The sequence below is a fragment of the Argiope bruennichi genome, chromosome X1 (genome assembly GCF_947563725.1).
Source record: "Argiope bruennichi chromosome X1, qqArgBrue1.1, whole genome shotgun sequence".
Taxonomy (NCBI): domain Eukaryota; kingdom Metazoa; phylum Arthropoda; class Arachnida; order Araneae; family Araneidae; genus Argiope; species Argiope bruennichi.
The window spans coordinates 77151765-77166138 of record NC_079162.1 but is presented as its reverse complement, the minus strand read 5'-3'; the positions used below and the strand labels follow the sequence as shown (position 1 = coordinate 77166138).

General features: G+C 29.0%; 1 protein-coding gene across 3 annotated transcripts in view; it reads left to right on the top strand.

The window, feature by feature from the left end:
- Positions 1-13517: 13517 nt before the first annotated feature.
- Positions 13518-14374, top strand: part of LOC129958733 (lanC-like protein 3 homolog) — a 34334-nt gene continuing 33477 nt past the window's right edge. For all 3 annotated transcript variants that reach the window (XM_056071386.1, XM_056071389.1, XM_056071387.1), the window contains exon 1: positions 13518-13950. The gene's annotated coding sequence lies outside the window, so the exon portion shown is untranslated. The remainder of the gene's footprint in view (positions 13951-14374) is intronic.

Genomic DNA, 14374 nt, shown 5'->3' with positions numbered 1-14374 from the left:
TTGTGATTAAAAATAATCAATTCATATTCCTTTTATTCATTTCACTAAAACTGAGTGGAAAAGGATTTTCTGTAGGGTTCTATTTGTACTTTTTTTAATTAAAATTTCCATTCATAATTTACTTTCAAATTTTGAAATCGAGATACATTTTTCTACTTAACAAAATTCTGCTTTTCTGCTACAGATATATGTTTCTCTTTAGAAGTGATACTGAGAGGAAAATGTTTAAGTACCCTTTAAATATATCATATTCTATCCGGAAAGAAATTTTAAAAAATCGCTACCTATAATAAAGGTTGTTTTGAAAGAGGTTTGTTGTATTTTTTTAAAAAAATCAACACTCTCTGAAGTATGTTGTTAAAGTAGTGTGGAACTTTGTAATGGTTGATACACCTAAACGAATCGAATAAACAAGAATAAGCATATATACACACCTTAATTGCAATAAAATAAGACGAATAAAAAATCAATCAAGAATTTTACAAAAATTCCGTAAAACTTATACAGTAATTCCTTGATGCATTCCACTTATATTCTTATTCCATATTATTATAATTTTTTTCACCATTATTGCGACATTTTTTGAAATTGTTATTTTAAAAAAATCGCCTGTTCTTAGAATTTTGAGACGCACCACATTACGAGGATTTTGTAGCGACCCAATGTGACAGTTTCTTTGTTTTTAAATTTTAACACGTGGAAATTTTCTCATTAAAGAAATTAAGTTTATATTGGATTCCTTGCATCTGAAACATTCTTATAACTAATTATCAGTATGTTGAATTGCACGTATTTCATTTAAATTCAGTTTTAATTTCAGGTACACAAGAAATGCTGAATTCTTCAAATTCCAGATCTTCCCATTAATAATCGTATGCATATTTCGACAATAAAACAAATGAATAAGATGTAAGAATGCTTCAGAAGAAATATTCTTAAGAATATTCTGTCATGTAACTTCATATGCTATATCATTAAAATTAAAAATTAAAAATTTAGTTTAATTAAGCGCTTATTTTCAGGTATCAGGAACCACACTGTTTTATGCTAAAAAATGCTGAAAATTATTTTAATTTATCTAAAATTGAGTGGTAACATACTTTTCAGTGAACCTTCTGAGATGTTTCTCCTTTAATGCTAAGCAATAAGATATATTTACCATTTCCAGTTGGTTAGAATGTTCATTGGCAAGTGTATTTTCCTCCAATATTTTCATAAATTTAAATAGCTAACTAGCGAAATTTTATTATTATATATAATCAGTTTATTATAAAAAAAATTAAAAATTTAAGATGTCTCGGAGCTATGCCATATAAAAGATTGAATTTATATTAAATATAATAGAAATTAAATATTAAAAATGTTTTCGAAGTTATAGAAATACTTTCTCAAGCGCTCAAAAAGAATCTAAACCTAATAGCACGTTAATGCATAATTTAAATTTGCATATTATCTCTTAAAACCATTCTCAAGATCATGAGATTCAGTTTCATATATAAAATAGCGATATTTAGTTTTCTAACTCTGTCGGTTTTAGTCCTGGAAGAATGGAAACTTTATTTTGTATCAAAGATATTTCAATAAATATGATTAATAGGAGAAAAGGATTGTATACAACTTTTTGCTTATTAATTTTTGCACCATTGCATTTATTTACTGACACAACATAAAATATAACTCTCTCTCTCTCTTTTTTTTTTTTTTAATGTCGAGCGTTTTTCTGATTGAAAATATATGCTTGTCTTTAATGGTTTAGAAATTAGCTAACGGACCCCGATTAAAGTCGACACCTTGTATCATTGGTTTCGAATGACTATTTTTAGAATTGTAATTGATTATATAATTAAAAAGCAGTAAGTTTGAGCTTCAGCTTAATATTTCAGATAGAAGACGACTTCAGAAAACCATCGATACAAGTGTTTTTTTATACCAAATTGTAAATAATTGCATTGGATAGATTAAAGAGGATGTGGTCTGTTCTCATCAAGGATCCGAAGTGGAAGAGGACTCTAAACTAGAGAAATTAATTATTTCATAAAACTCTTTTGGCAATTCAATTTTTTAGTGTGCAGATTTCTTTAGTAATAAGAAGGCGTTTTTTAAAAAATCACTCTTGTAATTGTGTTAACTTTGATATTGATAATTATTTAGGAAAGAAGTTTTAATTTATTTAAAAAATTCTGGTACGTATAGGAATTCGTTGATAATGTGATATAAATTATTAAGAACAGCACAAAATTCGTTTTATGGAGGAAAAAAGATGAATTGAGCTTTAAAAATAATGAAGAATATAATACAAGTAATAGTTCTCAATTAATATACAAATCAAGGCTCATTTATAATAAAAAAGGATAAAACAGCCGTATTATTAAAACTTTTTCACAATATCGCGTATTTACATAAATTTAAAAATGATAGATGATGGTGTCTATCTGATGTCCAAGCATCAGTTAGATTCAAATTTCAGATCATTGTAAATCAAAATTCAAAACAAAGCGACAGTTTCCATAAATGTCATAGTTCAATAGAAACTATTTTGCTATATATTACTTATGTAACATCAACAATATCAATAATGTAACTTTGTTTTCAAAGGCTGCAAACAAACTGAAAGTATAGCGCCTTTCATATGGCTATGAATGATAATTTTTTATCACATTATGTCATCATCTTAATTTCAAAAATTGTAATTGTTAGGAAGCTTTCATCATTGTATTTGTGGCTTTGATAATTTCAGTATATAATGGAAAATGCATGCCTTTTTAATGAAAATTTCTTTAGACCGAAACAGATAACAAAATGTTTTTTTTTTTAAAGCAGAAAAATATTTCTATAACCCATCTGAAAAACTGACTTTAGGATGCGAACAATTTTTCAAGAAGTAATAAACTTTTTTAAAATTTCATTTAGTATTTCCCTTTCTAAGTAATTTAAAATTCCCTTATAAACCTGTTAAACCAATGACAATCTAATGTATTTTGTGTGAAACAACAAAACTGGTAGAAACTTCGCACGAATGCTGTAGCTTTTTGTTTTACTAGCTGATTTTTATTTTAACTAGCGAATTTTGAATTCGGTTGTTATTTTTGACTTCCTTTTTTCATGTATAGAACGCATCGACTTTTAAAATTCTTTTAATTGCTAAATGAATTATTGAATTTTATTTACGATTTAAGAACAAAGATAAATTTATGTACTCACTGCTCAAAGATGTAAATTCCAGATACGCGAATTTATTCGATATAAAATATTTTGTTTTATTATATTTTCATCATTTCAACTTATATTGCTTCGGTGCTGCATGTACAAATGCAAAAAAAAGTTTAAAATGCTATCAAAATTAACTGATTAAAATCATATTGATGTAGTCGATTATTGTTAAAGTAAGGCATTAACTGGTATTCATTAAAAAATTTCACATTTATATTCTACAGCTCTCATCATTCGTGATAATTTCTTAGGTAAATGATTAAAATGATAAGCACGATTGCTTTCATTAACATGAAAGTTTGACTATCGTCGATATTAGAATCGATCTGAGACAGGAAATGTTGTATCATATTGCTATACTATCTGCCCTATGTGTGAGAGCAAAAAGTTGTTATGAAAATTTGCAATACATTCAAAAATTATTTTTTTCTATTTATGAATCAAGTTAGCAGTATTGTTTTTCTAAATCATTTTAATTTTTATGTTTATACGCCAACGAATTCTAAGTGATTAACAGCTTTTGTTGCAGAAGCAGCCCTTATAATTTAGAATCACGGCCAGACGGTACATGGATCAACTTTACACTCTCAAGGATTACACTCAATATGAACATATTCGGATGTAGACATTTCTCCATGGGTAATATTAAATTTACCACAAGCTCCACGTGCGTCATGGTCTCTTATAAGATGAATCTTCATTGATATCATATCTTGAACTCACGATCTTCAAACTGCGAAGAAACTGCCATAAAGCTACAAGTTTCCTTTGGATAAGCGTGGAGCTCTGCCAGGCTTTTATCTCAGATGATATCTTAGTGATCCAAGACTGCTTTGATCAGCAGAAGATGTCTCATTCTACTATTACCTCAAAAAAGCCTCTAAAGTATTCTTAAGAATGTTTTCTCATGTCTTTTTCTTGGAAAACGTCTTAGTCATTGCAAAGATACAATAAAATAAAATGTCAATTACCTTTGTGATAGAGAGATACTAATTGCATGACATATGATAAACTGATGCTAGCCGTTTACATTAAGCCAATTATTACGTGCAATAGAAGCCCACGCTTATCTCAGCAAGATCACGTGACCAACCGCTAAACAAGAAATCAATATTTGCCTCAGTTCCTACAAGCAGTTCCATATGAATCATCTTCGGCATCCACGGTCATTTCACTGCACGCTTCTTGTTCTCTCTGTGGTAAATGTACAATACTTTGCAAATTAACAGAAATTTTCTTTTTCATGCATGTAATTTAATTGGTATAATTTAGATATATGGCATATTAATTTAGTAGAAAATATATGCTTCTTTAATGATACTCTGTACACATTTTGACATGGATTTTAACATTTTGGAACATAATTTTTTGACGTCGCAATAAAACCGTATTTTTGAGATATCTCAATGAACAATCCATCACATTTCTTCGCAATTCTTCACAAAGTTTTGAAGGAATTTGCATCTGGAGAATTATCAGTGCAATTTGCAATTTTAAATTTTATTTTTTGACATTTTTTTTATCAGCTTAGAATTATGACATGGAGCAAGATCGTGTTGAAACACATCAACATCGTCAGGGAACATTACATAAAAAGGATAATTTTTCCTCCCAGTATTGAAATGTATTTTTTGTAGTTCACCATTCCCTCAAATGGTACTAAGCTGCCCAGTCCACCATATGTAAAATAACTTCAAAACAGCTGGTTTGAGAGAGTTTAACTGCTTGATTAAGATATTGTTCAGTAATAAGTTCTCCAGCACTTCGCCTGAGGTTGGAATGTTGTTCGAAAGCCTTGCAAAAAAATGTGTTTCGTCGCTGAATGCAACCTTATTTCAGTCTTGTGTTGCCCGAGATTTCCTAGCCGAATACAAACGTTTCCTTTTCATTGCAAATGTTAATGACTGTTTCTTGATTAGTGTTCTTGTCCTTTTGTCTACATCAATAGGATTTCGTCGTACTTTCAATGAATCAGTGTTTACACCAGCTGCCAATAATTATCTCTAAAATTCTGTACTTGTCTTGTCAGGATGTATTTTATTATTTTGTACAAGAAATTTGTCTGACAGAGGTACTATCTTACGTTTGCGACCACATTTATGCGTCCTTTTGTAGAAAGTTATCCAAATTTATTTTGTTGATTAATAATCCCTTTCCAACTGCAACTGCTCCAGCATTATCCCTCATAGTCAAAGAGGTATGCTGACATAGGGTAACATTTACATTCCTTTTCCTGGGAATAACATATGCTTTTTTTTTCATGCATGTGAGAACAGGCAACTAATGCAATCATTTCTAACAACGTAACAAGCCTGAAAATGCTCTACATGTGATGATCACGAAGTCAAACCAGTTTGGACTAGTCAAGGCAAACCTCCCTATGTAACAAAATGCAGTTGAAACAGGTCTCAGGCAAGAAATCTCTATGAAAGAACAAATTTCATAAAAAACAAAGCTTTTCTCAATAAATTTGCATAGTGCAGTAATTATTTTATTGCTCCAAGTAATAGTACAGAACTCGCTTTTATTTGTCAGGGCTTTCTTGTTTCAATAACTTTATATAAATATATATACGTTTTTATTTATTTATTTTTTAATATATATAGCACAGAAAAATTATTTTACAGAATTACTTCGAAATAGAAAGGAGTAATTAATATTATAATGAGTACTTAATATTCTACTGTCTTATAATTAATGATTGATTTTAATAATTCAATGTAAACACATTTTATTTCTAATAAATTAACAATTCATAAAATTTGTATTTTTTTACAAATTTATTTATTCGGTGACTTGGCAAATACCGTTTCTATATCCACTCACTCAGCTTAAAAAGACATATTGAAAAAAAAAATATGCTCCTTGTTTTGATGAAATTCTCTCTGAGTGTTGTGAAATGTTTGAGGCGACGAATTTGGGATGTATAATAACACAGGCTGTTATATCCTCTGTTCTCTGAGCAATTCTATTTTCATGCCAAATTTTGCAAATGTATGAGCAAAAAAAAAAAAAAAAAAAAAAGATGGGACAGTAGTATAAAGTTGTCCTGACAATGTTGTCTCAAATGTTGGCGTTGGAACAATTGAGTGATAATGATAGAGAACAAAGATAGCAAAGGCTATGATAGATAAAATTCCGACCTAGAGCACCTCTACTTAGCTTTAAATTTACATTAATAAAACGTCAACAGTGCATTTTAGATGAAAATATGAGAAAATAAATAAATAAAATAATTGTGAAATGAAGGAACATTTATTCACATGATGACAGTAACCGTGAAAATCGATGGGATGATTTTAGGAGAAACTCAAATGAAACATTTGAATCAATGAAGCAGTGGCCAAAAAGAAAATCATGTCGAATGGAGTGAGGCAAGTCATATCACTGACTCTCTGACCCACCCGAAGGCGCACGGATAACGAAAGCTGAATGACCGGACCGCCGCAACAGCAACACTGGTGGGAACTGTGGTTGAGTCCTAAGGGCCATCACCGGCCACGGTACAACCCTTCCTGAAGGAAGTCGTCCCGTCATCGATGGGAGGAGCCAGATCCCCACTTTTTTGTGTACCCTCTAGGGTGGCGAGATCCAACCACCATACCGGAAGCATCTCCTCCTCATTCCGAGGATCCCCCCCCCGGGGGGTTCTGGAGTGAGGCAGGCTGGAGTGTGGCTTTGAGAGAAAGTATTCACTTGATTGTTGAATAAGGGTAGCGATACCTTCCTGTACGTTTTTTTAATATGATCTGAATGGCAATTAAATTATTTGAATGATATGTGGTAACAATGAAGAGTTTCCTTTTGAGAAGGGAGTGGTGAAATCATAGACTGTTTGGACCCTGAAGTCTGAAAGGATAACATTATTCTGATGAACCATGGAGTGCAAGAACTGTCCTTAATATTCTGTTTTGTGACAGTTGATTTGTCTTTTTATTAAGGAGTATAGCGAGACACCAAACTGCGGCTGCATACCCTATTAGCACAAGATATTGTGTGATATCTCCACGGTGTTATTCGAAATTTTGAAAACTGTGGAATATCGTGAAGATATCGTAAACAATATTTCCAGGTGTTATTTTGTTCTAACGCATTAAGATTGATCTAAAAATTCTTTTAAATAAGATGAATTCATTATTAAGAGAACATTTCGAGTATTTTCCAAAGAGAGGGACGCACATGTATATCTTGGCCCAAAATGTTTCCTTTATATAGTGGATTTGTTGGCGAAATGCAAGCATGTTATTCCCAATAGTATTAAAAAATTGTGAATGCTTAGGAATACCGAATACCGTATCAAAATATTATACAAAAGCACTGAAATTTTTAAATACGTTGACACAGTAAAATTCTGGAATAAAAACATTACTTATGGCTTAATAACTCATATAATTTGCGATTTTATTCCAAAGAATTAACTGGAACAATATTTCATTAGAAGCTGAAATTCTGTAATATTGCAATATATTGTGAAAACAATGTTGACAATTTTTTTTTATTAAACAATGTTGTATAATTTTGTGAAAACTATGTTGTGAATTCTACTTTTATCAATATTGTCATGATAGTACTGCAAATTATGTAATTAACAATACGATATAACAGTTTATTACACATCTTTATATGCTTTACACGAAATGATCAAACAACCTGGATATAGTATTCGAGATACAGTATTTTGATATCTTGTTTATGATTCTTTGTAACTGCTTTAAAAACAACTCTTCTTAATAAGGTATCCTATATTTCCCCTTATTTATTTAAATTAAAATAGATTAATGTTAGAAGATGGTGGAAAAGTAAACAAAGGAAGTTAAAGGAAAAATAATTAATTCCGTATAGATATACAAAAAATTTGCTTTTGAAAAATTATACATCAAAATACTAATATAAAAAGAATATGCTGAATCTATTATATTTAAGCTAACTACCTAGGTCTTTGTCAGCCACCTTTGCTTTACAGATAATTTCAATTTAGCTTTTTCTTAATATTGAAATTTTAATTTTTCTGAAGTAAAAAGGCGATAAAGAATTTTGGAAAAGTAAAAGAAAGAAAAAAATAATGATACATATATTTAAAAGCTATTATTTTGAATCTAACTTCCATAATTTATTCTATCAGCAAATTTTAGTTAGAGGGAAACCGCTTCGACTTTGACATCAAATCATGTTCTTATTTAGGTAATGTCGAAAAATGTTAAATTACATTACAACCCAAAATTAGATATGTAAGTGCACGATATTCCTATCAAGTCAAATACGCAATTACCAAAACTGACACCTAAGGTTTAAGGTTTCGCTGACCTAGCAGTTCAGACGCGGCTTGTATGCTCAAAGGTTCAGGGATCGATTTTCAAGGGAAGTAAAAAACAGAAATATAGAAATTGTAAGTTAAAATATAATCAAGCAATGATTTAAAAAATTATTAATAATTTTTTCACACTTGAATTGGTAATGAGAATTAAATTTAAGAATGTAAGTGGTTATCAAAATAATGGAAATCCTTGAAAATAAAAGTGACATTTCAGAATGCGCTTCGTAAACATTAAAATATAATCCTAGCTATCAATTTCTTAATATAAAAATATATATCAAGTATATAAAATAAATATGAGGTAGCTTTAGTGAAGTTGCACATGTCTTGGATTTTTATCAAAAGCTTAAAATGTCAAAGATCTTTTAATATCATTTATGTTGTATATTTGCTTGGAAATAGTCTAGTAATTTTTTACACGACAGTACATACTCAGCATTCTACTGACAAATTTACAATTTTTACACATTAATATTTTTGATAGAATATTCATAATAGCAATCCAAAGTATTGCTACTGCTTTAATTCCAAGAAAAAGCATAAAATTGCAACAATCTTTATTTTTCTATACGAATTTTACATTATCTAGTGACAGATCCATTACTATGAGAGAAAAAAAATACTAGAGATTTTTTTAGAGCTCCAATTCTATAAACATGCCTAATTAATTTAATTAAGAAAATATTCAAAAAAATAATTTATGATCTGCTCAGAAATACATCTCTAATATCAAAAGTTATAAATCGTCACACTGATTCTGATAATGCAATGAATTTACGTTGACAAGAAAATTTAGAACAGAATATTAGATTTTTAGAAAAGTATGGTGAATATGGTATATTCATTTTTATAACTTCAAAGGGGAAAAAAACCGAAGGGTTGAGAGTCATACATGAATTTGAAAATAAGATTTGGGCGAGTAGGAAAAAAAAAAAAGTGGAAGGAAATGAACAGCCGATGTCGATTTCATTCATCAAAAATATTTTAGAATTCAATGTTTTCCAGTAATAGTCCCATTATTCCTTTGAAGAAAAGATTCAAAATTCACCATAAACATGAGACTTCATATGGTGTTCGAATTTTTGATATAATTCAAATAATATTTAAAAATTGGTTGAAGATGATTTTTTTCAAGATATAAATGTTTCAAAGATATAAATGTGTTTTTTCAAGTTGATAAGGATTACATTCATTTATTTAAAGAAATCAAAATCTCTCTTTGAGTTTTGTCTTTTAGGATAGTAAAATAAGAATATTTATTTTAAAAATATTTGAACTATGTCCAAATTTTACATCTATTCTGAAAATTATACGAATCTTGTCGATTACCGTCATATTTGCAGAAAGCTCATTCTCATGACTGAAGATTATAAAAAACTTACTTGAAATTCAGCATTTGTCAAGAACTATTTACTTCTTTACTCATTTTATCAAATGAATCCGAATAAGTTAAAAAAAAAATCTCCCAAAGTATGATGATATTACCAAGGAATTTGTTATAAATAAAACTCGTAAGAAAATTGGGCAACATTAGCATATTGTAACTTTATTCCAATAAGTCGTATACCAGATAGCGTTATATAAATTTCTAAAATAATTATTTCATGTTTTTATTGGTTAATATGTGTGGCCGAAATGTGAATTTGAAAAGAATAATTTATTTATAATTTTCTTATATCCTTACCTTATCAATTACTTTACCTTACTATATCAATTTGTAGAATGTAATAAATAACAAAATTTGCAATAAATCATTATTTTGTTATCGAAAATTCGTTTCAAGGTCACATAAGTCTATCTTGCACAAGAACCTGTTTGTGCCTCGCCAGGCCAGGAATTATTTTCAAAAACATAAATAGAATTTTTTGCTGAAAATTTGAAATCAAATATTATAAATTTGCTTACTGAATGTTAATTATACTTGGGAGAAAGAGAAAAGAGAAAATTTCGGAATTTGTTTTGAGCATTATTTTGTATATTTTTGCCGTTATTTTGTTTGCTGTTCGCCCCTCTCTCTCTACCTCATCATTATCTTTAAGAATTGTAAACAGCGCAATTTCTCACACAAACTCTTCACGTCTATCACTATAAAAAGTATCTTATTATCTCTTGGGTTATCTAGAAATGGCAAGACTTCCCAACTACATAGAGTTGTCAAATTTTCCGTTGATATAACTCTTAGTTAAACCCTTGTTTCTGAAATTGTTCGAAATAAATTTTTCTCTTTAGATTGGAATTGTGACAATTCCAAAAATGTAGAATGTTCGATGAAATGAATTCTTATTTTCTATCCGAAGAAAAAAGCTTCGATTTGTTACATAAATATTTTGATGCTACTTGTTTGAAATTTTGTTAATCATTTGTAGTAGATAATTTATCATTATTTCAGAGTCTTACATTTGCTTGAGTATTATAGTTACAAATTTGGTAAAACTTGAAATGATTGAATAATTTTTCAAATGATATTTTAAAATTTAATTAATGTTCAAATAAAGGATGATTCTAATTAAAAGATTGTTTCTAACTCTTGTTTCATTCATTTGATCCCAATTTTAATTCCTGTTTCATTTTTGTACAAACTTATCTAGAGGAATAACCATGAAAGGCTATTCGCTTCATTCTAAGACATATGGATAAATCCGAATGATCGGAACCACACTACAGCAATGACGGGAACTATGGTTGAGTTCTAAGGACCATCACCAGACGCGGTACAAACCTTCCGGAAGAAGGCAAGCCCCGTCATCGATAGGGGGTTGCCCATCTCACATTATTTCTGTATCTACCAAGGCGATAAGAACCAATCACCATGCCAGAATCTTCTCATCCCCATTTTTGAGGTTCCCTTGGGGGGTATCAAGTGGAATAATCTAAAACTCAAGACAATTTTCTCTCATCATTAAACAGAACAGTAAGAATTGTGACGTGTTAAAGAAAGAAAAAATTATAGTCGCAAAGTCTAAAAATTTTAAAAAACTGACTACTTTGAGATACGTTTTAAAGTGAGAAAAACATGCATTAAAATAACCTTTATTATTTTTTATTTTTTATTCTAAGCTGAAAATTACGAGCACAAAATTTCTTTCTTTCGCTAGAATCTTGATAAAACAAAAAATAATAGACTTGATGAATTAAATTAATAAACTTAATAAAATAAAATTAATATTAATATATTTAGGTAAAATAGTGAGTCCGTATTTTTAAAATAATAGAATATTTTATTTAAAAATTTAAAATGTACCAACAATCGGGAAATAATTTCAGAAATTACTAAGAAATTTTTGTATGTACATGAAGTACAAAATATGGTATTGGCAAAGAATTAATGGAAGGGTTAATTATTGGTACTGTAGATTATTACGAAATCTTATTTGCAGGTATTCTTCATTTTGTTCCATTTAATATTTCTTCAGTAGGATATAATGAAGCAGTATATTTACATTTTTTGCTTTAGAACACATCTTAAGAGTAAGGAATTACTTTAATATAGAACTTTTATAGTTTTTCTAATAATATTTTGGGTTTGTAAACAAGAGAAAAACTGAATAAAATATATTTTATGACAATATTTTAAGAAGATTATCCGAAAGTTAAATACATAAAAAGATTAATTATACTGTCTACAAGGGTAAAAGTAAAACGGTTACATCATCTGAATCTAATCTAACTTAAGAAGATTATCGAACCTGTGACATTAAAATTAGGAGTTGCTGTATACTCTAACTATGCCATGTGCGGCAGAAAAAAAAAAAAAAGTGCTAAGACCTGTTAAAATGTTCTATATTTTGATACATTTTATTGGTATTTAAATTAGTTGGCAAAACAATGAACATAGCTTCTTCATCAATGGAGTTATTAACAAATTAAAATTTTTGATTATTGGTACCTAACCCCAATAATTACAAGACGTTATTTAAATTTCTCTGGTATGAATAAGGCGTTTTGAAGAATACGGAGCTAATCAGGTAAGATTAGAAATTTGAGTGAATTGAATCAAATTGATTAGAAATTTGAAGTGCAGTTTCATCATTAAACGCTATCATGTCTCTAGAAAATGTAGAGAAATTCATAGAAAGACTACATTTAAAACCATACAATACAATATAAAAGTATCTCGTTTCCATGTCGAAATGCCTAAAACTGCATCATATAGCATAATAAGAATCATAGGAAGAGTAGAATATTAATTATTTCAAAGAAATGTTTAATTAATATCATTTTTATTAATTTTAATTAAAATTAACACATGCAACTAATTAATAGAAATATTAATATAATTAATCTTATAAAAATTAAATTATTATTAATTACTTTTTATTAAATTGTTCATTTAATAATTATTAAAATTTTGATATTAGAAATAAGGCCTTAAGTTTTAGAACATTATTATAAAAACCTTTTTAATTTACTTTTTATAAAATTTTTATATCTTTCCAAAAAAAAAGTTAATTTATAATTTTAAAAAGATATCATGGGTATTTAAATTATATTTAGTTGGCATTATTTTAATTTTTTATTATTATTTTGTTTAAAATAGCTTTTAAATTTTAATTTTGTATTCATTTTATGTTCGAGAAACTGAAACCAACTACCTTGAAAGTGGTCAGTAACTAAATATTTTGTTATTTCAGTTTGATTTAAAATCTGTTACTTAAAAACTGCCTATATAAAAATTAAAATCAATTAAAAATATCTTTGAAGGTTAAGATGGCAAGATTTTTATCAGCCGCTTCTAAAGGCCTCTAGAAGATTTCACTCGGTGGCTTAAATTTGACAAATAATTCTATTTAAGTTTCGAACGCATGATGCATCAGAAAGATTCACGATCCCGAAACCGTAGTTGGACACGAAATCAAAGTTCCGGATCCACGAAATGAACGCGCCCGACTCATCACTAAGGCGTGCTATAACAAAAACACAAAAGGCGTCAACTTTCACCTCAAAATCATGTGACACATTTGGACCAATGAGTATCTACTATCGAGACGAAAATGCAGGAATGCCGGCTTGTTGCTTGATCGTGTCACGAACTTTTATGCATACCTATGATCGATTGTTGATGACCATTCAGTGTTCATTGATTAACTGATCGTAAAGCAAACGGTTTTGTGAATACGGCCTTTACCTTACAGTTGAAGAGTAAGATGAAAGATCAGTGATCGTATTGCTTCCTTTAGACTTCTGCCTTGCATTGATTTTATTTTGTTTCCATCTGTAGCAAACAAATAGCATACAAGCATCATCATTCAAATTCTCACATATTTTGACACACATTAACTGTAACCTATCGGCATCCAGGGGGTAGCAGGCTTTCTGTTTTCATCCCACGCACTTTACTCTGAAGCTCAAGATTAGGCAACTCCATTAAATATAGATGGATATAATTTCAACAAACGCAAAACAAAACTATCTTCGAAAGAGTTCAGGTAAGTGTGTAAAAACTATGCAGTTCAAATTTCTTTACACTTACAATTGAAATAAAAATCCTGGGAGTCCTTTTATGAAGGATTTCGGTGACATTTTAACCTAATGCAATTATATTTTTTTCAAGATCTATAATATGAATATCTATAATCATACTTACTCTCAGTTTTGATAAAAGTATATATATTAAAGATTTTCATTATAAATTTGTCAGAATTGTGAAAAATAAAGCATGAAAACAGTTTAGAGATTAATTGTCAAACAGCGAATTCACACCATAATACTTTTGATGTATTATTTGATGTCGTATGTACTTTACTGTTACCGTGTGGGTTTTACTGTTAGGAATTAACGAAGCAATGTAATATATAAATTTCTCTTTTATTTTTATACACCAAACATTTTTCATCCTTTATTCACTCATTT